Here is a 27,799-nt window from a genome sequence, read left to right as displayed (position 1 = left end):
CGATGTCTGCTAAAGAAGCTCCATTGGTCAGGACCCAGGAGGCCACCACACTCCTGACACAGCAACGGCAAGGCTGGGTCTGCCTCCTCCTGGGGCAGTGCTTGCAGGTTCACCACCTGATCCCGAAACGGGGTCATGGGAACCTTGGCACATAGCCCAGTCGGGGTATCAGGACCACGTGAGAGTATTCCGGACCGCACCGCACGTGTCACTGACAGAGAATGCCTGCAGGCCCCCTACCCTCTTGATGGAAGTGAGCGCAGTCAGGAGGGCAGTCTTCAGAGAGACCTTACCATCAACTGCATTGTGATGCAATGCTATAGCGGCCACATACGCCTTCAAGGTGGAGGGAGACAGCCGCCCCTCCAGCCTCTCCTGCAGGAAGGAAAGCACTGACCCAACTGCACATCTCTGGGGGTCTTTGCATCAGTAAGATCACCACTTAGCGAACAGATGCCACTTTAATGCATACAAGTGCCTCATAGTGGGATCCCTAGCCTGAGTGATCATGTCTACCACTGTGGGTGGAAGGCCACTTAGGTCTTCCATGTTATGTCCAAGGACCAGTCGTGGAGATTCCAGAGGTCTGGTCGCTGGGGGGGCTGTTGTTAGGAGCTTGAGGTCCAAGAACCAAGTCTAGGTGGGCCAGTAGGGTGCTGCTAGGACAATCTTCACCTCGTCCAACCTGACCTTGCACAGGGTCTGTGCAAGTAGTCTCACTGGGGGAACACATACTTGCCTAGCCTCTGGGGACAGCTATGTGCCAGCACAACTGTGCCGAGGGGAGCCTCGTTCAGGGCGTACTAGAGCGGGCAGTGTGAGGATTCCCAGGAAGCAGACAGGTCAACCTGCGCTTGACCGAATTGACTCCAAAAAATGTGAGCAAAGCTTGATGGGATCTGTAGTCTATTTGGACTCCAGTTGTTTCATTTTGGTGCTGTTTTTGTGTTATCAGGCTTTGAATGTGTGTAGGCCTGCCTTTGTCTCCTATCTGAGCACATGAGGCCCAATATTAGCATACTCCTATGCTAATGGCAATAAGCTAATGAGCATAAAAACATATAGCATGCACACATTTTGGGCAAAATAATCTATTTTATTGTAGCTGGTGGGTTACAAATGCAGCCGGTGGGCTATAAATAATCAACACAGGATACAAAACCATTTTTAGGGAGTTTTATCTGATGCTGTTTAAAAAATAAAAATAAAATAATGAGATTGTGCCGTGTATATATATATATATATATATATATATATATATATATATATATATATATATATATAACTGTATTGGGCATGTGCACAATACGTAGTCAGACTCTACACATGCAATCCATATGCATAAGAGAGTGCTGGAAAAAATGTGTCATAAAACTCCAGCTCTTAAAGGGGCCACGTCCAATTTATGTCTAGAGTTGAATTTCTTGAAATGTCTCCTCTTGGCTACTTTATTTTACACTGAACTTTTTTAGCTATGCTTTTCAGTATTTAGAGAAATCTATATATATTTATAAGCAACATTTCTTGCCTCATCCAGGTGCATTAAGACTGTTCCTGTGGTGCCTTAAAATACTGCCTCAGTAGGCAGCTCACTTGATTTTGGAAAAGAGCAATAGTCACTGTCACACATGAGTCATTAACCGTAAGGCTGGTCTGGGTTGATCATGTTTATTTCAGTGTGTTTAACAGCTGAATTCACTTCATAATGCACTAATTTTATTATAGGAAGAAGGGCGTGAGATACTGAGAAAGAGACCAATTTAGCAATCTGTGAGGAATGAAGTGAAAGGAAAAGGAAAATCAGAATGAAAAAGTGAAATTGGTGAAAGAAAGAGCAGAAGAAGAGGTAGTGAGAGCAAGAGAGAATGAGTGTGTGGAGAACATTGATTTCTCTCCTCCCTCAAGCTAATTAAAGTTTGGCACTGGCTTTACTGCCTCTTTATATGCATGCAGGCTCCCTTAAGAGCACAGCTTGTTATTTACATTTTACTGGGCTTTTGTATTGCCACAAACTCACACTGTCTTCACAGCAGCATTGTATGGATTGACACATGCCTTTTACAAAAAAAAAAAAACACACAAACAGAGACCGTCTCAGGTATTATAAGTCTCTTTTCCATTATGGTAGAGTATACAGTACCTTACATCTTCAGCTCCTCTTTGTTGCCCACAGGTCTGCTGAGACTAGAGGAGCTGATAAGGCGTTTTCTGATCTCTCGCGAGACGCTGTCCATCAGGATGCTGGATGATAACCTTGACCCCACGCCTTTACTGAAGGAGATTCGTGATGACAAAATAGCTACAATTATTATTGATGCTAATGCATCTATATCTTACCATATACTGAAAAAGGTATGTACAACACACAGTCGTATTTTCTGAATGATGTTTGATTAGCTTGTTTCACATTCATTATATTGCTCTGTGGTTGGAATTTGATGATGGTGTAAAAAAGTTTTTTTAAAACATAATGGCAATATCCACTAATAGAGTTCATCATGGTGTCCCATTACTTTGTTAAAATTAGAGGCTCAAACTCTATTTTTGCAATGAAAGTATTAGTTATGTTACACAAATTATTATCTAATATAAAATTAACTTAGCATGAAAAGTATCATTGTAAAGGAGTTCAATGGAAAGGAGGAGGCGAGAACTGGCTTGACAATATAAATAATATTTTAATGTAAAACTGAAACCAAAAGACACAAACACACAGAGGTGTCGGACAGCTGCCCGTAGACACGCTCTCTCTCCCGCACCACCATCTGCACTCGGCCTTTATCCCTCTCAGAGGCTTGATTAGCCTGATAAGGGGCCGGATGTGTAAAATCCCGACCTGGCCCCGCCCTCCGCCCTGTCATATTTCTCCCTCGTTCTGAATGCCACTTCAGCCGCCCCCCATGTCGCTCCTTAATCCCACAGGATTGAGGACAACCCTGCTGGCGATGGAGGCGATTTGGGGATGGCAGCGGGCTCAGTTTCGCCAGGTACGTCCCTGCAAACCACCCGTCCCCCGGCGCGCTCGCTTGCTTCCGTCCGGGCTCGAGGTGAGTGCGGCTCATCTCACGGCCAACCCGCATTCTCCCTTGAGCCCCCTGAGTTGGATGATGATGTCGCCGCTGCATCAGAGAGCATTCAGGCGTCTGACGCAGAAGACTCAACTGGGCTGCCACCTTCGGGTCATCCCGCCCAATCTGAGGCTGATGCGCAGACGGCCGACATGCTTTCCCGTGCTGCTGTGAGCGTCGGGTTGGACTGGAACCCTCCCCACAGTCTTCACGGCTTGACGATTGGTACCAATGGGGTCAGGGCGCCACTCTCAGCCCCACCGTACCTTTCTTCCTGGAGGTGCATGATGCATGACACTAGACCTAACACTGTAAACGGCCGAACTTTACTCTCGGCTCCTGAGTGAAAAACCTGACTGACAGACGCACGTCCGCTTCCCTTTATACCCGTATGTGTATAAAGGACATGCAAATTCTGTCTGCCAATTTCTCATTAGCCTTTTCTCAAATCCAGAGGTATGTGAGGCTCTCAAGAAAGACTACATTCGACACAACCTCTCTTTCCCTCCATCAGGGAATGGAGGTTACAACAGTAACATGACGTGATCGTATGAAAAATTTTCAATTAAATATTTTTCATTCATTTATGAGAAATACAAGTTTATCAGTATCAACTACAGAGATAGCTTAATTTAGGCTAAATTTGCAAAAAGGTTAGGGTTGGTAGGGTAAGTGTTAGGGTTAATGCTAATGCTTACTTGCAACCCTATTGCCCACCCTGATTCAGGAAGGTGGGGATGACCTGCCGGCAGATGGGGCGTAAGGCACGCCCTCCCCCAGGGAAAGGGGGGGGGATGTACGTCATGCCGGGGGCTCCCCGTCCCGAGAGAACGAGGGAGAAATATGACAGGGCGGAGGGTGGGGCCAGGTCGGGATTTTACACACCCGGCCCCTTATCAGGCTAATCAAGCCTCTGAGAGGGATAAAGGCCGAGTGCAGATGGTGGTGCGGGAGAGAGAGCGTGTCTACGGGCAGCTGTCCGACACCTCTGTGTGTTTGTGTCTTTTGGTTTCAGTTTTACATTAAAATATTATTTATATTGTCAAGCCGGTTCTCGCCTCCTCCTTTCCATTGAATTCCTTTACAATGATACTTTTCATGCTAAGTTAATTATACACCTTAGGGTGTATTTTAATTACATTAAAACAGCATTATTTCACTTATAATACACTATAGTATACTTATATACTTGTATAGTATACAAGACTTGGTGTGTCTAATTTTCAAAAAAATGTAAGTAGCAATTACATAAAAATTCTCTTAACTAACAGTAACAGTCTGGAATTCAGCATATTGGGTCTAACTTGTGGAAAAACATTCAGAATTAACACGCTGATTTCCTATGTGATTATGTTGACTGGTGTAACAGTTGCAAATATTCAGAACCTCATATAAAATAAAATGAAAATAATATTGTATTAAGTTAATATAGTAACTTATTTATTTTGACTGCCATTTTACTATTTATATACTATTTATATAACCCCAAACCATAACCCTAACATTTTTTTATTTGATTTTGTTTTTTTGCCCTATTTTTACCTTTTATTCATAAAACGTGCAATAAGCTTTTCGGTAAAGCTTATAGACTTCTTCCTGATTCCTGTTCATGTCAGATTTTCTTTTTCACCTTTCTCTCTTCCTCCCCCAGCTCAATCTCGCTTGTCCTCTCTCTCTCTCTCTCTCTCTCTCTCTCTCTCTCTCTCTCTCTCTCTCTCTCTCTCTCTCTCTCTCTCTTCCTTTTCCATACCTCAGTTTGACTTATTATCCAAGAGTAATTCAGCTTTGTTAAATATCATTCATAATGACCATAAATATCAAAATACTGTTCAAGGACTCCACAATTTATACTAAAACATTATTAACAAACACATCTCTCTCTCATTTAAACAAACACATATTTTTGTGCTCTCTTCTTGCTTTTCTTTTTAGGCGTCAGAGTTGGGAATGACATCAGCATTTTACAAGTACATTCTAACCACTATGGTAAGGGAACGGAATAGCTCTTGGCCTATTTTCCTGCCAATATATATTCATGCCTGGAACCCCAACTACTGTATTAACAATTTATCTTTATTATGCAAACCCCGCGCAGACTTCACAATTCAACACCCCCTTCCCCCCCTCCTCACAGCTCAAACTCTACAAATTACCATAACCTACAAAAGAGTACACTGTACACACACTGTACACACACTAGTCATTATTCTAACCCATCAATTTACTCAAACCCAACACGCAGTACTGAAATCTTTAGTCTCTAGTCTAACCTAACATGGTACATTAACTGTATGCACTCTATAGAAACCTTTAGTAACTAGTTTAAACTAGCATGTTAAACAAATCTTATGTACACTACTAAAATCTCTTGTCACTTGTCTAAGCTGACACTTTATTGAAGCATCACACACACTGTTGAAACCTTTAGTCAATAGCATAACCTAACATAAACTGTATGCACTCTACAGAGACCTTTTGTCACTAGCCTAATGTGTTAATCACACTTTACATGCACTACTGAAACTAGTCGCTACTTTACTTAAAGGGATAGTTCACCCAAAAATGAAAATTCTCTCATTATTTACTCTCCCTCATGATATCCCAGGTGTGTATGTCTTTCTTTCTTCACAAGAACACATTTGAAGAAAATTATTTAAATGTCTTAGCTCAGTAGGTCCTTTAAATCGTGAATGGAGATTTCTCTTTTGAAGCTCCAAAAATCAAAGACAGTCAGCATAAATGTCATTGATACGACACCAGAGGTTAAATGAATGTCTTCCAAAGCAATACAATCACTTTTGGTCAATATTTAAGTACTTTTTTACTCTAAACCATGCTTCCGTTCTGCAGCAGTACACATGTTACATAATCGTATTGACATTTAAAACATGCGAGAACTGACGCACGTGCTTCACAGCCGGAAGACAAGTGCTGTTTACTAGTGAGAAGGAGAAACACTGTACAGTAGCTTTGTTGGTTTTGGTTTTGGTTTAGATCTATTTTTATCAGTTTCTTTACCCACAATGGTGTGTTTGTGTGATTATCCTCGATGTCTCAACTGAGTGGAGAATGTGATATTTCATCTTTATCATGGCAACGTGAATTTGTCTCATAAGAGACCGCTTTGACTGCACCCACTCGTGAAGCTTACCCTCACGTTGGATTATAGTTTAAAGGTATTTAAATATTTTATTTTTTTTCACACCAAAACTGATCATATCTCTTTGGAAGACATTAATTTAACCACTGGAGTCATATCGATGTAGGATATTAGGTGCAGAAGAGCAAACAATTGCTAGCAATATGACTTGAATCTAGAAAACCCAACCTTTTAATCCTGGAATTCCTCAATATCATAAATTAAAAGATTCAGCTCACTAGGCACCAAGAAGCCTAGCTGAAGCTCACATCTGGCCAATAAATGAACAAAAGAGGCCATTGGTCAGAGGTCCCTCAACCCATGAGATGGTGACATGGAGCAAACTTAGCATGACCTTCTGAACTTCCACACAGAGCTAAGGAAGGCTTTCTTTGAAAGGTTTCCTTGTTAAAGCCCCTCGTATTTGCACAATACTAATATGAAGACATCTCATCTTAATCCATGAACATTACACACAAAGTCACTGTACTTAGCTGATTTAACCCTCTAAAATGTACAGTATGCATTTGGACCCAAAATGTACACAATACCCATCCTTGCTAGATAATTCTGAAATGTAATTTGACTCATGCTTACTATCATTTAAATCTGCATTTCAGGAATGTTTATGTTAATTATTTATTTTTATATTTAGTTGTATCCAAGATATAAAAGTTCATTATTAAACATGCACTATTATGAGCGGGAAGCTTGTAAGAATCCTCCACACAAAGGATTGTAATTTGACTGTGGTTTATATTCAATAAATAATCTCATCCCTGTTTCGATTCAAAGCTATACCTACATATGTGTGATATTATATTCAATAAGCCATGAGAATAATATCACTCCAATAAGTTAATTAATCATAATTCCCTCATTAAAGCTAATTCCTTACAATAGATATTGTAAGTGGATATAACGAGACATTGTATTATGATTTTAATGGTGGATAATTTTATACAGACAAATAATCTAATTATTTGTGATTTATCTGTCTTACAATGGTTGTCGAACACAACTAATTCCATTATAAATGTCCTTACATAAGAATGATGTAGAATAAGGACAATTTAATTTAAATCCTAGCTCACATACTGTTCCTACATCGATGACGTTTATGCTGACTGTCTGCGATTTGTGGAGCTTCAAAAGAGACATCTCTATTCACTTACATTTTAAGGACCTTACTGAGCTAAGATATTTATCTTCAAATGAGTTACAATATGAAGTCCTACACACCTGGGATATCATGAAGGGTAGTTAATAATGAGAGATATTTAATGTTTGGGGGAACTATCCCTTTAACAAATTATACTGAAACTTATCCTTATACACATACTAAAAACCCTCACATGCTATTCATAGTTTACATGCGAGCCCTACTGGTACTACACAAACCTATCTGGTATTATATAATATATAAACACAGTAATGTTTAGTTTCACCCTTTTTTAATTCACAGCAACAATATGTGATTCTTTGCTGGTGTTTGATGACATTCCTTTATGGGTGTATGTGTTTGTTTGGGTGTGAATGGGTGTAGGACTTCCCATTGCTTTGGTTAGAAGATATAGTGGATGATCAGTCCAATATTGTGGGCTTTTCAATGTTCAACACCTCCCACCCATTTTACCTGGAGTTTATCAGGAGCCTTAACCTGTCCTGGAGAGAGGGCTGTGACATTAACCCATACCCCGGACCAGCGGTGAGACAACCACAAACACAAGAAAGGAAAGAAAAGCCTATGAATGTTTCTTTCACACACACTGCTCACATTCAAAACTGTATGTGTGTGATAATAGCTGTCGTCAGCGCTACTGTTTGATGCAGTTCATGTGGTGGTGAGTGCAGTGCAGGAACTGAACCGCAGTCAGGAGATCGGCGTCAGACCTCTCAGCTGCACCTCTCCTCAGATCTGGCAACACGGAACCAGTCTCATGAACTATCTGCGAATGGTCAGTGTGTGTATTTTAAAGGGATAGTTCACCTCAGAATGACAATTCTGTCATCATTTAATCATCCTCATGTTGTTCCAAACCTATTCAACTTTCTCTCTTATGTGGAACACAAGAGGATATATTTTTATGAAGATAGCCCACTGTCTTTTCCAATCTAATATCAGTGGATAGTGTCTTACTTTAAACCTTTAAAAAGGATCCAAAAGTATCATGAAAGCAGTCCATGTGATTTGTCATTTTTTAGCACTAAACAACACACGTTCTCGCATGAACACCTGAGCCACTGTGAACAAGTTTCTCTCATAGCACTTTAGAATCAATATTTTTACAAAAGAATTACGTATATTCCAGGTTGTTCTCACCTGAAACCATACCTGCCAACATCGGTTTGTGAAAAATAGCAAGATTTTTTTCAGGGGTATGGGTCGTGGTGCTAGGAATGGCAGCTGGTGGAGTTTTTGGTGCCCCTCTAGCCAGTGGAGCCCCCTAAGGTAAGATGGTGTCTCCGTAGGGAGTAGGTGCACCACGCAGACTGTGTAATACAGGGAGAAACAGTACCGGTCAGTAATACTATATTGAAGATGAATAATACCAAGAAATTGACCATGTATTCACAGTTTTAGCAGTAAATGTTTTTTGAGTTATTATTAATGTTCTGTTTAGTGTATATCTTTTTTATATGCTGAGAACTTTTCTGACCCATGACTTTTTATTAGACAATTATTTATTTTCTTTATCATATTTATGTATACATCTGTGTTGGTTAATATATATATATGTAAAACAGTCAATGGAAAAGAGGAGGCGAAAACCGGCTTGACGATATAAATAATATTTTAATATAAATCTGAAGCAAAAGACAAAACACACACACATGAAGGACATGTCCGTAAACGCTCGCTCGCTCGCTCTCTCTCTCTCTCTCTCTCTCTCTCTCTCTCGCTCTCTCTCGACACTTGGCGTTCCTTAAATGTCTTTCTCCGTATCACTACAACAAGACACAGGTGTTAGAGATAATACAAACCAGGTGACAAGCCTTACCGCTCTCTCTGCCGCAGACCGACACACGACCACGCCCCCCATGCCACAATATATATTTTTTGTCCTTCAACTGTACTTCTTGTCTTTATGAATCAGTGACTGTATTCAAACATTGCTGGATCTGTGTAATGTTGTACATCTTATTGAACATTTTTATTGAACCTTCTGTTTTTCATTAAAAACATCCACAGTTTTAGCACAATATGTGGACTTTTCAGATGGTCTCTTACTATGCCCTCCACAGTATTAGCATGTTTCAGCACAATGTGTGTACTTTTCAGATGAACACTTACCCACCGAGTAAAACATTTCCAACTTATATCCAGGGTAACATTTGAAATGTACTCCATTACAGATTACAGAATACATGTTGTAAAATGTAATTTTTTACATATTATGTTAGATTACTCAAGGTCAGTAACATATTCTAAATACTTTGGATTACTTCTTCAGGACTGGTAGTTTGTTTCACTTACAGTACAGTAAGACAAAATACACATATTAAAAATGTATTCTCTAAAAAACCTAAATATCTTATGCAGTGTTGTTTCTAAAACAAGATAAATCAAATTGATCTTGTTTTAAGGATTTTTAGATATTTTTACAGGAAAACAACACAAAAATTATTATCAAGAACATGATTTTTGCCCTAACATCAAAGGTCTTACTAGAAAAAATAAATTATGATCTAACATGAATTTTCTTTATAAAAAATATGATAATGTCTGGTAACATGTGCATGTAAAATGGCTAGAAATAGCATTTTAGCTTAGCGTAAAGATGACAATTTACACAAGGTTTATTTCTGTTTCTTCTGCTTCAAACTTACTTCAAACTTACTTCTCTGTCTGCTCGTATGAATGTAACACATCATAAGAAAGTGTTTCTCCTCTGTTCAAATGCACTTTGGATCAAATCATTTATATGTATAAATGTTTTCCATCTGAAAGGACTAAATATTAAATGAAACAAATGACAATAAAATGCAAAGTAATCTCTTCAGTAATCAAAATACTTTTTGAATGTAACTGTATTCTAATTACCAATTATTTAAATTGTAACTGTAGTGGAATACAGCTACTTATATTTTGTATTTAAATACGTAATCCTGTTACATATATTTAGTTACTCCCCAACCCTGCTTATATCAATGTTAAATTAACAATCTGGAACGATTTTGCCGTGACGCCATCTGATCAGCTTGCTGGACAAATCGCGTCCTGTATTGATTTGATATTGGATGCATAACTTCATATTTAAATAAGGGATGATCCAGTATACTAGGATACATAAAATCATAAAATCATTTTATGATTTTATGAGTTTATCTGGAAAAATTGTACATCATGAGTACAGCGGAAGGAAGGGTGGAAAATTGGGAGATACACAGTGAAATCGGGAGTGTTGGCAGGGATACCAAAACCTATCGTATGTCTTCAGAAGCCTTGGAATATGATGCATGAGTCAAATGGACTACGTTTATGATACTTTAAATTCCTTTCATTTTCCATTCATTAAAGTGAGGCATTGTCCACTGGAGGTCTATCTTTATTAAAACATCTCCTTTTGTTCCGCATAAGAAATAAAGTCATACAGGTTTAGAACAACTTGACATTAAGTAAATTATTAGAATAACAGAATTTTAACATTTTGGTTGATATATTCCTTTAATATGAACTACATCCTCAAAGCCACCCAGCATTGTTCTCTGCATTAGAGATCATCTTTTATATTGTGTTGTTTTTTGTTGGGCTATTTATCGATTAAAATATCTAATGCTGCTTACACATTCAGTTCCAAGGCCTATGTGTAATAATTAGGTAACATTTCTACGAAAGATGAAATTGTTTAACTCGTTGGTGACATTTTACTTTTTGTGCTTCAATGATGATGAAATTCTAGCATACAAAGACAGAAAATGACTGTGTGCACTCCAATTAGTTCCAATCGTTTTTTTTCTGATAATTTTTCAGAAAGCACACTGAACAGAAATAAACAGTTATAATGTTTTTAATATGTTAACTGTGTTAAAAAACTAGCAGATATGAATTGCCTACGTTAACACGTTAACTTTGATATTCCTTTTTGTTATGAAGTAACAATTGTTTTCTATTCTTCTCTGTCTGCCTTTCTGTCTCTGTTCTCATGATTTTGATCAGGTGGAGTATGATGGATTGACAGGTCGAGTTGAGTTCAACAGCAAAGGCCAGAGGACCAATTACACCCTCCACATCCTGGAGAAGCACAGGGGAGGCCACAAAGAGGTTACACACACACACACACACACACACACACAATGTGGGTTGCTCAAATAAACAGAGTAATTTTCAAAGAGCCACAGAAAAACGTATAGTTACTTATAGTTGTCTCTGCATATTACGCTTGGATAGGAGGAATATTTTAGCACAGAAAGAGTTACATTCTTCAACTTTAAATTAATTAATTTTCTCTGGGTACAGTTGATGTCTCCGCTGGAGGTGATTTCATGTTTTGCCATCACTGTAGTCTAGCTTGACCCACACACACACACACACACTACGTTTGAATACATTCAAGAAGTTTTTTATTTTGATCCCTTTATGTCTCATCCATCTCTGTGTTAGATTGGGATTTGGTACTCCAATAACACTCTGCTGATGAACTCCACCAGTCTGGACATCAACTTCTCTGAAACTCTGGCCAACAAGAGCCTCATCGTCACCACCATACTGGTGAGAAGCAACTGCACCTCAGAAACGTCCTGCCTATGTCGCCAACTTCTGTTTACCCAAATGTTTATCACCTGTATGATGTGTGTCTCAATGTACAGGAGAACCCGTATATGATGAGAAAAGTGAATTATCAGGAGTTTGAGGGGAACGAGCAATATGAGGGATTTTGTGTAGACATGTTGAGAGAACTGGCTGATATTCTCAAGTTCACCTTCCGCATCAAACTGGTGGACGATGGACTGTATGGAGCTCCAGAACCCAACGGCTCATGGACAGGCATGGTGGGAGAGCTGATCAACAGAGTATGTACTATTCCTCATCACCTCTTTCCCTTCTGAATGAATTATGGAAATCATAGAGTTGCATTCAACTCAATTCCATTTAATTTCATTATTGTGTCTAAATATGTATTTCCAAGTTGTGGGTGTTTCTGTTCTACTTTTTGATGTTTTGTCTCACTCTCATTTCCTCTTTCTTCATACTCTGGAGCAGAAAGCTGATTTGGCAGTAGCTTCTTTTACCATTACGTCTGAGAGAGAGAAGGTCATTGACTTCTCAAAGCCCTTTATGACCTTGGGCATCAGTATTCTCTACAGGGTCCATATAGTAAGTCACACTCACATACTGTACACACACTTAAACTGAAAACTGGTAAGTGCAATATAGGTTGTACCTTTGCTCAGTAAACACTAACAGCGAATTCTGCTTCTGATGGAACTGTATTAAAGTTGAAGTGTGTAATTTCAGCAACAGTAGCATAAAAAAAAAATAAACTGCAAAAATAAACATTGTTTTCAAACATATTTCTTAATACAGCTGCCATTTGGGCAAAAAACAGATAGTCCCGCCCCAAACTTACACAACTGGTTATGGCAATGTTGCTGTGTCAGAATGGAAACCTGCTCAAACAAACAGCAATTTTGGAAATCACAATTGAGGCATATTATTTGCACTTTTCAGGGAAATCAGCCCACTAATGGTTTGTTTTTAGTTATCTTTACATATTTAAAGTGCACTCAGTACTTTTTTGGCTTATATTTACACACACACACCTTGGGTTATAGATGTAGCATTATTCAAATTCAATAGTTTTCAGTTAACAATGTTAACAATTGTAGATTATTCACAGTCAGCCATGATTAATTTAAAATATGAGTGAAAGTGTCCAATAAAAGTGTGGTTACTGAGATTAATGGAGTAGTATTCAGCTGGTCATGTGATCACAACATGCCAGCCCCCATGAGCAGACCCTCTCCATGTAGAATAAAGCAGCTTTATAAGGTTACTGATAAACTGGAGTCTTCATTCCATGCGAGTGCTCATGTCATAATTTAAACATGTTTCAAAATTGCAATAAATTTTTGTTGATGAAAAAAATTACTGAGTAGGAGAAAGTATTTTAACATTAAAAATACACAGCTTTAATAATCCATATTTGGTGACTGAGTGGTGTGTTGCACTTTGATCAATTGCTCCCTCTTGTGGTGTGAGTAAAGTGTGCAGGACTGAAACGGATTTTAATGAACAGAGAGAATATTATAGAAGTTGGGTGCAAATGCCATGCCTGCATGATAACAGGCAGTGAAGATCATAATAATAAAATAATATTAACAATAAACAGATACAAGCCTTATTGCTTTTATACAACATTTCTTTAAAAATTAAGTTTATATAAATATAAAGTTACTTAAATTTGACATACAATATTTCATTTATTTTTGCGTTGCTAATTAAAATAAACCTTTGCATGTTGCCGAAAAACAAATATAGGCGCTCTTGGAACGTCGCTTATCTAATCAGATTCAAGGGCCTGAAATGTTGTACTAAAGACGATATATGGTAATGCCTAAATATATGTATCACTCAGAAATATATATTAAAAGTTTATAAGACTTTATTATACAATACTACATTTTCATGTATTTTCTGCATGCTACTGAATATTCACAGTATACCACCTCCCTTCCATCAGTTTCATCAGTTACCTGTTTTTTTCTTTCTGTCTCTCAGGGAAGGAAGCCAGGCTATTTCTCCTTCCTGGATCCCTTCTCACCGGCTGTTTGGCTCTTCATGCTGCTGGCTTACCTTGCTGTCAGCTGTGTACTTTTCCTTTCTGCTAGGTATACACAAACACACATCAACAGCACACACTCATACACATACAAAAATAAACAGTCACATGCACTACGTTCATTATTCTAAATCTCTCTCTCTCTCTCTCTCTCTCTCTCTCTCTCTCTCTCTCTCTCTCTCTCTCTCTCTCTCTCTCTCTCTCTCTTTGTACTTGTTTCAGGTTAAGTCCGTATGAATGGTATAACCCTCACCCATGTCTGCGAGAGCGCAGAGACCTGCTGGAGAACCAGTATACTCTAGGAAACAGCCTGTGGTTTCCTGTAGGTGGTTTCATGCAGCAGGGATCTGAGATCATGCCCCGAGCCCTCTCCACACGCTGCGTTAGTGGGGTCTGGTGAGTATGAGCGTGTGCTGGGGTCCGTATGTGTTGATGTTCATTCCAATGGAGTCAATATACTTTGAACAGCTGTGGACTTTTTTCTCTCTGCTTTCCATCATTTGTGTCCTGTTTGTCTCACTCTCTCTGTTTCTCTCTTGTAGGTGGGCGTTTACTCTTATAATAATCTCCTCATACACTGCCAATCTAGCTGCATTTCTGACAGTGCAGAGAATGGAAGCACCAATCGAATCACCTGATGACCTGGCTGATCAAACCAACATCCAGTATGGCACCATTCATGGAGGAAGCACCATGACCTTTTTTATGGTACAATTCATGTAATATTCAGTTAATACACAGTTTATACATTGACGTGCACACAAGCAAACATGCAGGGTTATTGTAATACTAATACTAATAATAACTTTATAGCACCTTTTAGCAATTTAGCACAATTTCTCCTCAAAACATTAAATCAAATCACTCTCAGTAAAACACAAGGTAATAACAAAAATTCACCAAGTAATAAAGGCAAGTTTATACAAATTAGTTTTTAAACAAAACTTAAAAACAGACACATATTCAGCTGATCTGTTATCCCCGGGCAGGCTGTTCCATAATCGTTGGGACCTCACTTCAAATGCTCTATCACCTTTAGTTTTGCATCTTGATCTTGGAACAACCAACAGTTCAAGACAAGAAGATCTAAGAGATCAAACTGTTTCTTAAGGTCCTAAAATTTCCGATAAATAATCTGGCACCAAACCATGTGCCTTAGAAGTCATTAATAAAATCTTAAAATTTTAAATTTTATCAACCCTAAAAATAATTAATTGGTAACAAATGCAAAGAAGCTAAAACTCGAGTAATATGATTAAAAGACCTAGTTCATGTCAAACGTCTAGCAGCAACATTTTGCACTGATTGTAGTCATGCGTTGATTTGAAGTTGAAAACAGGGCATTACAATAATCAAGGCAAGATGAAATAAAAGCATGAAAAGCTTCTCTGTATGCCTAAAACTCAACTCACTTTGGAAATGTTCCTTAACTTATAAAAACAAGATTGAACTAACCTCCTGAAGTACTATAACATTTTTAACTTGGAATCACAATAGACACCCAGATATCTCACTGAAAAAATATTTAAATTAATCATATCATTGGGATTTAACAACAAATACAACTACAGGCCAACTGCATAAAAATGATCATTTTTGTTGTATTTTCGAATCACAGAACCAAGCGATAACATATATAAAGAAAACAAAATTGGCCCTAATAGGGATCCTTCACTGTAAAAAATGTCCGTAGTTTTAACGGTGAAAGACTGTAAAGTAGCAACGGTAAAAACCTGTAAATGATAAAACATGAAATAACCGTTTAATTAACAGTTAAATACCGTTAATGTAAATACAAGAAAAAAAAATTAACTTTTGCATTATTGCTTTGTAAAAACTGCATTACTTTACCGTAAAAACCCTTAAAACAACAGTAAATTACACAAAAACACTAAACGGTAAATCACTGTGTTTACTACAGATGCATGCTGTTAGAACTGTTGTGTTTTTTTAACAATAAATCACAATGATATGGTCTACAAGAATGTGTGTACCTCTATGAAAATACGCCTGACCTGGTCTCTGGATTACATGATTTCAATGACTTTGATTTATTATTATCAAATAAAACTAATAAAATAAAAACTAATGCAGTGTCATGGAATTATTATTAAATTGATATAACATGCAATGTGTGACATGTTTTAAAGTCCAGTCTTTTATTTTATTTATTTTATTGACCATATGCATCGTATTGCATCATGTTAATAAAATGTTGAAAAGCATAATTGTATATGTTGAAGCTCAGTCTTTATTTTTTATTGGATTTTCAGTTGTCCAATATGTGCCACGACGCTGCACAATATAAAGAAACCCTATTTTTAACAAGCATTTTATGTTTTAAAGTTATTGCCTTTAGACTTGTCCAATCAGCGCTCAAGACGTGTGTTCGCGCCTTTTGAACTTGAACTGGCGGTTTTTCTGAAACGGACAGCAAGAATCAACGCACAGACCACGACGAGCTGCTGAAGTGACATTTTTTCCCCACTCGAAATCTGTCTGGTAAGCATAAATAAACAAATTCTGTAAAGTTGACGTTCAATAATTGTTTTAGTTATTTGAATACATTTGTATGTTGTATTGTATTTTCATATCTTTAATGTCATTGTAAATCTTAAATGACGTGGACCTGTTGGCTGTCTAGATGGTAACGATGTATCCTTTTAATAGATAAACGTACATATTGGAAATAAACGAATTCGCTCTGATTTATTTTATTTGAAACGTTTGTAACGCATTTAGTATGTCGAACTGTAACCATGGCGAGGCGAATAACATGTTTAAACGATATCTCGCATTGGTTATTGGTTGAGTTCAGGATAAGTTTTGAATATGCATTAAAATGTACACTTGCTGCTTTTGTTGTTTAACAGTGCAAAGTCTGAGGGAATATGTTATGCAATGAAGACTGCATCGCAACGAACCTCGCGCCATTTTCAAATGTGTCGCAGTTGATTGCAAACAGTCGTTTTCCAAATTAAGAGCCATAAAAGCTCTTAACACTGCTGTGGCTGCACATGCAGTAGGTGATACGGCCTTGACATGCAGTATTTCACTATGTAGTCATCAGTGCCAGGATGTGCCCAGTCCTGTTTCTCACTTAAAGAACCATAAGTGAGCAAAAGTGCTTTTCAAATAATGCCCTCTTTTACATCTCACAGGTCTAGGAAGCACAGGAACTGTTCAGTAAACAGCATTAGCGATTCACATCGGCATTCTGCATCGGAAATACCGTCTGTTTCAACTGAGCTGACCTGGATGCAAATACAGGTGAGTCAGAAGTGAAATTGGCCCGTTTCAAAATTTTGACGATTTGTATATGGGATATGTTAACATATTTTATCTGAAATTACAAGGACAGTTTCTTCTCCCAGCTTCTACAATACAAAATATTGTAGATGAGATGCAAAATATTCATTAATTGGGACAGACATATACTTTTAGTAAGCTACATTCACTTCTGCAGAGTTTGTCGTTACCCATGGAGACTATTTTTCAAATCTTTACTGCTGTAAAGTAATCAGACTTGTTTTCTGTTTGTCATAAGGGACCTATGTGAACAGAGTCCTCAAGGAGTCAGACCTTTAAAAAAGTATTCAAAAAGGTTGAACCAAAAAGAATACTTTTAGGTAGAGATGAGAATCGGACAGAGCAATTTGCATACTATGTACCTGTGAAAGAGACATTCAATTGGCTGTTAAATTCAGAGGTTGGGAGGAATTACATTTTGATGCACCTGCCAAAAACAAACTCTACTGATGTACTTTGTGATTGCACAGATGGCCAAATACAGAAGTGGAGAGATTTCTCTCAAGACAATCCAAGCTTGAATGAATAAAATTTGGTGTCATAAAACATTTTTAAGGGATAGTTCACCCAAAAATTAAAAAAAATTCTGTCGTAGTTTACTCACCCTCATGTTGTTCCAAACCTGTATAAATGTCTTTGTACTGATGAACACAGGAAGATATTTTGAAGAATGTAACCAAACACCATTGACTTTAAGGAAAAAAATACTATGAGAGTCAATGGTGCCCCACAACTGTTTGGTTACAAACATTCTTCAAAATATCCTCCTTTGTGTTCAGGAGTACAAAGACATTTATACAGGTTTGGGACAACAGATTTGGGACAACATGAGGGTGAGTAAATGATGACAGAATTTTCTTTTTTTTGGGTGACTATAGGGAAGTTACTGTTAAAGGTAATTCACAGGTACATTGTCAAAGAATGGCTGGTTGTGAATTTCAGTACACTGAGATTAAAGCTCCAAAATATATTAAAACCAAAGGCATTTTATTGTTTGTTTTTGTCTGTAGGGCTCTTCCTGCTACACATCAAAACTATTCATGCTGAGCATCGACCAAAAGATTACAACTCTGCACATTTCTACATTCATCTCTGCATTGTGCATGATGTTTGGCAGTTACTACTGTTTTAACCTTCATTACCCTTTGGAACTGGGTTCTACTCTGAAGTTCATGCAAAGGTAGGCATTAAACCATTTGTTTTTTTACTTGAAATTTGTGGTAACACTTTACAGTAAGGTCTCATTTGTTAACATTTGGTAATGTACAAACTAACATGAACTAACAATGGGAATTACATTTGTAACAGCATTTAATCTTCATTTTTGTAAGAAAAATACAGCCGTTCATGATTTGTTCATGTTAGTTCACAGTGCATTAACTAATGTTGAAAATTATGTTAATTCTGTAAATTGTCTTTAATTATTCTCCCTCATGTCCTTCCAAACCCATAAGACTTTCGTTCAAGTTTGGGACACAAATGGAGATATTTTTAATGAAACATGAGAGCTTTCTGTCCCTCCATTGACAGCTATGCAACTACCACTTTCAAGGTCCAGAAAGGTAGTAAAAACATCATTAAAGTAATCCATGTGACACCAGTGGATTAACCTCAATTTATGAAGCATCGCGATTGCTTTGTTTGTGCAAAAGAGCATAATTTACTACTTTATTTAAAAAAATTTTTTACCAAAAGCACTAACACAATGTCTGCTCTCGCAGCCATACAACACACGTGTCATGATGCTCTCAATAAAGTGATTTGATTGATGAACAAGTGTTACAGATCAATATTTTTGTAAATAAATTGGTAAATTGTTTTTTGCCCAAACAATGCACCCATGTTGCTTCATAAAATTGAAGTTAATCCACTGGATTCACATGATTGCTTTAATTATGTCTTAACTACCTTTCTCGGGATTGAAAGTGGTTGTTGTGTAGCTGTCAATGGAGGGAGAGAAAGATCTCAGATTTCATTAAATTCTTCATTTGTTTCCCGAAGATGAACAGAAGTCTTACGCGTTTGGAACGATATGAGGGTGAGTAATTAATGTTAACTTTTTGTAAAGTGTTACAGAAATTGTAAACATTTTCACCCAAAAATGGAACATTGACTAGATGGTGAGAAAATAATGACATTCTAAAAACTGACTTCAGCAGATCACAAATTATATATTTTATAGAATGTTACAATGCAAAAAAGTTGCAAATAAAAGACTTCCTTTACTCTCTAAATAGTACACTAAAGTTTTGTTGTGGTTAAAGGTATAGTTCACCCAAAAATGACAATTCTGTCATTACCCAGCAAACATTGGACCGACGGCAACGTCATGTCCCTGCCCAAAAATAGTCGCAATAGGATGGCATAAATCTGTAAAAATACGCTACACCAAACATTTCCTAAAATGCATTCAGATACGTTTCATAACTTTCATTTTGAAACAATTTTTCAACCATGATGGGACGTGTCAGAGGGATGTCTTTTCAATGGTCATTAAAAGTCCAAATGGTTGCTGGGTATTTACTCACCCTCAAGAGGTTCCAAACCTGTTTCTTCTGCTGAACACAAAAGATATTTTAAAATATATGGGTTACCAGACAGTTTCTAGTCCCTATTGACTTCCATAGTAATTGTTTCCCATACTATGGTTTGGTTACCCACATGTTCATCAGAAGAAATTCATACAGGTTTGGAACATGTAAATGATGACAGAATTTTCATTTTTTTTTTTTGGTAAACTAATGCTTTAATCAGTGTATATTTATGAGCAACAAATTCAGTCATTCAATTATCTTTTTAAGGTGCTTCTTCAGCATAAACCCAGAGAAGGTCACCAAAGTTGAATCGAGGAAAAACAAAAAACAGCTCCCAGTGAACCCCCGAGTGCTTACACTCATAGCAGACCTTGCTGATCATGAATGGAAAGCAGAATAAGGTTGGACAAAAACTTTTTGACAGATGTCTGAAGATTACGTTGGCACTGAGAATGTTTTACAACTGTGTTATCTGGATTTACACTGAAAGATGCTTGAACTTTGAATGTCAAAAACTACTTAAATGTGAGTCCTGTCCTCTTAGAAAGTTATTTTTGGCTTATGGTACTATATGGTAATGATTTGCAGCCAACAAAACACTGTGTGTACCTAAAATAAAATGTCACTTTTTTTCTTTTCTGTTTTGTATGGTCATGTCATACATTTAATTTTTCCTACAGGAAGTTTTGTTTTGTGCATCTTAGATTGCAAAAAGCTGTATGTTAATGCTTTCCAAGCATTTGGTTCATGATTAATCCATTCTATTAATAGAGTGGTGTGCTGTCTATTCAGGTTATTTAATGTGTGGCTTTCTGGTAAAGATTGCAATTATTAAAAATGTTTGTTCTGCAAGTTGAAGCCATCTTTTACTGCTGTTTTAAGAAGAATATGGTTGTCTGAAGTATGTATTTACTATGTAAAATTGTGGTATTTAAATAAAAATGTATATTTGCTTTTAATACCAGTTCTGAATGTTTTTAATGGCAACCAAAACTGCAAGTTTTAACCGTAAATTTTACAGTTCACTTTTAAGTATACCGTAAACAGAAGAACATTTCGACCGTATTTTTTACAGTAGATTTCTGGCAACCACAGCTGCCAGTTTTTTACCGTAAATTTTACAGTTCTCTTTTAAGTATACCGTAAACAGAAAAACATTTTGACCGTATTTTTTACGGTACATTTCTGGCAACCACAGCTGCCAGTTTTTTACCGTAAATTTTACAGTTCTCTTTTAAGTATACCGTAAACAGAAAAACATTTTGACCGTATTTTTTACGGTAGATTTCTGGCAACCACAGCTGCCAGTTTTTTACCGTAAATTTTACGGATTTTTTTTTACAGTGTTGCGGAACACCACAATTTATTGTTGAAGAGGAAGACAGATCATCTCCAACAGACACTACAAATTTCCATTTGATAAATAGGAAACAAACCAGTCTAAAGCCACCCCAGATATTCCCACCCATCTCTTCAATGTATCAATTAAAACTGAATGATCAGCTGTATCAAACGCTGCTGTTAAATTGAGCAACACTAAAATGGAGATCTCTCCAGCATCCTCAGCCATCAATAAATAATTTGTCACCCTAAGAAGGGCAGTTTCTGTACCATGGTTTTCTTTAGAACTTGACTGAATTTTTTTTTTATATTGTTATCTTTACTCTCAAACAGTTGTTTAGCTGATGCTTTCTCTACAAGTTTTAGAGATGAAAGGTCATTTTGGTCTATAGTTATTCACAACTGAAGGACCTAACAAGGATTTCTTCAGAAGCAGTTGAACTATCACAGTCATATCACCTTTATATGGTATCCATATCACTCCTCTAGGACACATCGTGACACAAGCAAGCTATTTACTATAGACAACATAGTAGTCCCAATAACTTCCTTGAAAAGTCTTAAAGAAACAAGATCTGTATGGCAACTAGATGGTTTCAACTGATGTAAAATTGATATACAGGTGAAACTCGAAAAATTAGAATATCGTGCAAAAGTTCATTAATTTCAGTAATTCAACTTAAAAGGTGAAACTAATATATTATATAGACTCATTACAAGCAAAGTAAGATATTTCAAGCCTTTATTTGATATAATTTTGATGATTATGGCTTACAGCTTATGAAAACCCCAAATTCAGAATCTCAGAAAATTAGAATATTGTGAAAAGGTTCAGTATTGTAGGCTCAAAGTGTCACACTCTAATCAGCTAAACACCTGCAAAGGGTTCCTGAGCCTTTAAATGGTCTCTCAGTCTGGTTCAGTTGAATTCACAATCATGGGGAAGACTGCTGACCTGACAGTTGTGCAGAAAACCATCATTGACACCCTCCACAAGGAGGGAAAGCCTCAAAAGGTAATTGCAAAAGAAGTTGGATGTTCTCAAAGTGCTGTATCAAAGCACATTAATAGAAAGTTAAATGGAAGGGAAAAGTGTGGAAGAAAAAGGTGCACAAGCAGCAGGGATGACCGTAGCCTGGAGAGGATTGTCAGGAAAAGGCCATTCAAATGTGTGGGGAGCTTCACAAGGAGTGGACTGAGGCTGGAGTTACTGCATCAAGAGCCACCACACACAGACGGGTCCTGGACATGGGCTTCAAATGTCAAACGTCTTACCTGGGCTAAAGAAAAAAAGAACTGGTCTGTTGCTCAGTGGTCCAAAGTCCTCTTTTCTGATGAGAGCAAATTTTGCATCTCATTTGGAAACCAAGGTCCCAGAGTCTGGAGGAAGAATGGAGAGGCACACAATCCAAGATGCTTGAAGTCCAGTGTGAAGTTTCCACAGTCTGTGTTGGTTTGGGGAACCATGTCATCGGCTGGTGTTGGTCCACTGTGCTTTATTAAGTCCAGAGTCAACGCAGCCGTCTACCGGGACATTTTAGAGCACTTCATGCTTCCTTCAGCAGACAAGCTTTATGGAGATGCTGACTTCATTTTCCAGCAGGACTTGGCACCTGCCCACACTGCCAAAAGTACCAAAACCTGGTTCAATGACCATGGTATTACTGTGCTTGATTGGCCAGCAAACTTGCCTGACCTGAACCCCATAGAGAATCTATGGGGCATTGCCAAGAGAAAGATGAGAGACATGAGACCAAACAATGCAGAAGAGCTGAAGGCCGCTATTGAAGCATCTTGGTCTTCCATAACACCTCAGCAATGCCACAGGCTGATAGCATCCATGCCACGCCGCATTGAGGCAGTAATTAATGCAAAAGGGGCCCAAACCAAGTACTGAGTACATATGCATGATTATACTTTTCAGAGGGCCGACATTTCTGTATTTAAAATCCTTTTTTTTATTGATTTCATGTAATATTCTAATTTTCTGAGATTCTGAATTTGGGGTTTTCATAAGCTGTAAGCCATAATCATCAAAATTATATCAAATAAAGGCTTGAAATATCTTACTTTGCTTGTAATGAGTCTATATAATATATTAGTTTCACCTTTTAAGTTGAATTACTGAAATTAATGAACTTTTGCACGATATTCTAATTTTTCGAGTTTCACCTGTAGATCCTGCTCTGAGATAGGTGAGAAATAATCCAACAAACTCTCCCTACAACCCAGGGTTGCTGCTAAAATGTACAACAAAATGTTTTATCCATCCCCCAGCATTGGAAAGAATTGCCACATTTTTATTGGTTTGCATGTACTGTATGTTGTGTTATGTTTTTTTCCAGTATAGAGTAGCCTTAGTTTGCTAACAGGTTTCTCTTTTGCTCATGTAGGTGTCTCATATCATTTGTGTGCATTACTTTTTATATTTTCTGTTTTCTGTTGTTTTAATTCTTCCCTCCTCAGAACTCTCGATTATCAAACGTATCAGAGGATGTGGAACTACATGTACTCTAAGCAGCCCAGTGTATTTGTGAAGAGCACAGAGGAAGGCATCGCAAGAGTCTTAAACTCTAAGTATGCTTTTCTCCTGGAGAGCACCATGAACGAGTACCACCGCGAGTCTCAACTGCAATCTAACCCAGATCGGAGGCTTGCTGGACACCAAGGGTTATGGCATCGGCATGCCACTGGGTGAGAGCGAGGGAATAGGAGACAGGAGGAGACAAAGAGGAGAATATATGGGACTTAATAGAATAAGAGATTAATATTTAGGGTGCTTTACCCATGACAAAATAATGTGCATATCATTTTCTATTCTTGCAAAGACATGGAAAAATGCAAAAGAACAAGTAGAAAACCATCAGCACCAAACAGAATAGCAAAAATAATGATTGTTTTCAAACAAATTTAAAACACTCCATTGGTTGAAACAATGCTATGTCGTGCCCGGACTGCTAAAACTCTTTTTATTCTACTAAGAAATCTAAGAATATTAAAGGAATCTCCTGAGTTAAAGTAAGAAAAAAAGTAGACTCATCCCTTGGTTTGTAAAAATGACTTAAATACGTGAATACAGTGACACATTATACAGTAATGGCAGTGCTGCGAATTACACCGTTTTGAAAGTAAAAATTAATAAATAAAATTAAAAACAATTCTAAGGTTTTTGAAATTAAACCCTATTTATAAAACTTTTATAAAACCTATTTTTATTTTAAATGTGCAAATTTATGTTTATTCTTTCAACTCTGATCAGCAATAAACCAAATTTGCTACATATATGTGTGAGGATACCTGGAAGGAAGGATTTGGAAGGGACTTGGTGGAACTGTAAAGCACTATTTAACACATAACCAGATGTTCATCCATCCTAAAAAGTAGTCCCAACATTATAGCTCAAAAAACTCATTTGTTTTTACTGAATATTTATAAAGCTTTTCTAATGTTAAATCTTGTATTGCATTGCTACAAACATGTTTACCATGAGGCACGATTTTCTGCATTTTGTTCAGTTATCGGTTTTAACAGAAGGGTATTACAGTAGTAGATGTCACATGATGTGCACAAATCACAGACACTTCCTCATGCTAAATCACAAAATGCATACAGTACATGTGCTTCACTCTCTCTCTTCCCCAGGTTCCCCATTCAGAGATGAGATTAGTCTGGCAGTGTTGCAGCTGCAGGAGAATAACAGGTTGGAGATCCTGAAGAGAAGGTGGTGGGAGGGTGGGAAGTGTCCCAAAGAGGAGGACCACCGTGCCAAAGGCATGAAATTAATTCCATCTGCACCAAACTCCCAAACACATTTCACACACTTCTTCTGTAATGAGAGCCAGTTCGAAAATGCATGCAGTTGTGTGTGTGATTTAGAAAATGTATGTTTGATACCATCTATATGTGTATTAAAGTCTATGGGTGAAGATACAAGAGCATAATATTTGTAATTGTTGGGACCAAATGTCAAAGGATAGTACAATCTTATATCACCTACATTGTGGGAACCAGCCAACTGTCCCCACAAGGAAAACTAAATTAAGATTATAAGGATTAATAAACATACTAATAATGCCTTAATCAAAATGTAAAAATGCAGACAGGTTTATGTGAGGTTTAGGTTTTGAAGTAGGTGTAGGGCCAAGGCATAGAAAATATAATTATCTCAGTATAAAAACAATATTAATGAAACATCCTCCCATCATGATTGAAAAACAAGTTTGTGTATGTTTCAACAAGTCCAAATGCACACTCCCATTTAGCAAAGCACATGTGATTCCATATGTAGAGACTGTGTTAATGTGTTTAATGAACTGTTGCAGGTCTTGGGATGGAGAACATTGGCGGTATATTTGTGGTGTTAATCTGTGGGCTGATTATAGCCGTGTTTGTGGCTGTGATGGAGTTTATGTGGTCCACACGTCGATCAGCTGAAACAGACGAGGTACGGCCTCTCTCCTGTGACCGCCAATATCACAGTCACAATACAGTAGGTTACCAAAGCAACCCGCCGACTCTCCAAAATGTGTGTCGTAGTGAAGTTGAAGTGATTGTCCTACAGTGTGCATGTCTACTTGTGTACATGTCTTCACAGCATTCTTGAATTTGTTGACACCTTTCATTTAGTAATTTTTTTCTATATAGGTTTCGGTGTGTCAAGAGATGTTGACAGAGTTCCAGAACGCTGTCTCTTGCAGGAAGAGTTCTCGTCTGCGCCGCCGTCGACCCCTTTCCAGCTCTTTGGCCCTTCATCACCCCACCCGCATCACCCTAGGGGCCCCGCGGCCTCTGCGCCTTGTCAGAGAGATGCGGCTTAGCAATGGAAAGCTCTATAGTGGTACTGGATCCCTAACCAGAGATTCAGGGGCTGGAGGAGTCCCCCCTGACATGGGCCCTGGGCCTCAACGACTCCTGGAGGACCCTTTAGGTGCCAACAGCACCCCTTCAGTGGCCCTGGGTCCACCCGCAGTGACAGTGCCTCTGCCACGGGGCTGCACTCACGTGCGCATCTGCCAGGAGTGCCGGCGCATCCAGAGTCTCCGCACAACCTCCTGCACACGCATCCCTCCCTCCTCAGCCCCTCTGCCACGCCTGGCCCCGCCCCCTTCACACTCATCCTCCAACACAGACAGCGAAGGGGGCGGGGGGCACAGTCCGTGCCGGATAGGCCACTCCCCACCAGCAAAAGGCTTCACTTTTGCCCCACCTCAGTCTAGCATCAACACAGAGCTACTGGGAGAGCAGAAATGAGACTTTGAGAATAAAAGGAGAAGAGAGATTGAGAGAGAGAGAGAGAGAGAGAGAGAGAGAGAGTGATGAAGGATGGAGTGCAAAGGGGAGAGAGAATGTGACATGGTTTTGCAATGTTTTCCCTTATTCTTGATCACGGATTTCAATCTTTTCCTTGGTGCAAGTGAATCCTCCTTTTCTTTTGGGTAACCATATTAATGGTTTGGTACTATTACACGATGTGCTATACTATAATCCAAAGGCAAAATGCAGTAGCTACACCAACAATGAAGCAGAAAATGACTTCAAATGCCAGTTTTCACACTCTGTTTTCTCTGAATCATAGTTGAGCCAAACCCATCTGTAACAGAATAGATCATAGTTTAAAAGAGCTAGTTTCTTTCATAACTCAGTTTTGATTTTTCTGCATTTTGTCTTTGCATGGCACTATAACACTCCTGTAAAAATAACCTTGAAAATGCAATAGTAGGTCTAAGAAAAAAGATCTGCCTTTTCCAGCCCACAACTACAGATTTAAAAGTTCTACCACTGTGAAGCTCATCAGATCATACAGGGATGCTTAACTTCCCCCTGATTCTGGTCTACAGGCTGCATAGAGGCTCTCTCTCTCCCATTGGCTGCATTCTGTCTCTGATCAGAGTGAAATAGTGGCACAGACTTTACCCTCTCAGACTGTACTCTCTATATGCTCTATATGGAATTAGCACAGAGATGCTCTCTTTTGGATGTAATTTTCTTAATGATACCAGAAATATCAGAGCCAGACTGCAACAGAACGAGAGCACACACTTTAATGGAGGACAATGAAGCAATGTGAAATATACAAACTTGTTAATTAAAAAGATATTCTAAACAGATATTCGTACTTTTCTGTACTATACTTATTTTTAAACTCACTGTCTGTGTAATTTAATTCCGGGGTTGTGTTAACTGATTTGGAAATTAAAAACAGAGCTACTTTGTTGATACTGGGGAGATGAACTCTGAATGAGTTGTATGTTATTGGTAAGGAGGAGCTGTGTATTCAATAAAACTTTGAATTTGTTCTGTCTAAATCAAACTGCCATTTCATAGAACTGTCTGTAAGCAGTGCTGTTCACCACACATAAACCCCCACATGCATAGATATACTATATTTCTTCATAACTAGGTACACCCTCCAGAGATCAGTGTTTTTAGAACTAGAAATGAAGACCATTGAGGTGGTTCAGAATACAGAACATATTCATACACTCACACCCAATACAGAGTTGCAGATGCTTAAGAAGGGCACCATAACTTCTGCTTCTTTTATTTCTATACAAATATACGTCTTTTTTTTTTTCGCCTGTGCATACACAGACCCCTGTTCTGCTGTGTGGGCACCATGTAGAT

At 38.0% G+C, this 27,799-nt stretch overlaps 1 pseudogene; it reads left to right on the top strand.

The window, feature by feature from the left end:
* Window positions 1–27,393, top strand: part of LOC127658347 (glutamate receptor ionotropic, kainate 5-like) — an 87,209-nt pseudogene extending 59,816 nt beyond the window's left edge.
* Window positions 27,394–27,799: the final 406 nt, after the last annotated feature.

Source organism: Xyrauchen texanus, chromosome 17 (genome assembly GCF_025860055.1).
Source record: "Xyrauchen texanus isolate HMW12.3.18 chromosome 17, RBS_HiC_50CHRs, whole genome shotgun sequence".
Taxonomy (NCBI): domain Eukaryota; kingdom Metazoa; phylum Chordata; class Actinopteri; order Cypriniformes; family Catostomidae; genus Xyrauchen; species Xyrauchen texanus.
Note: the sequence above shows the minus strand (reverse complement) of the source record. Positions and strands in the feature narration are given on the sequence as shown.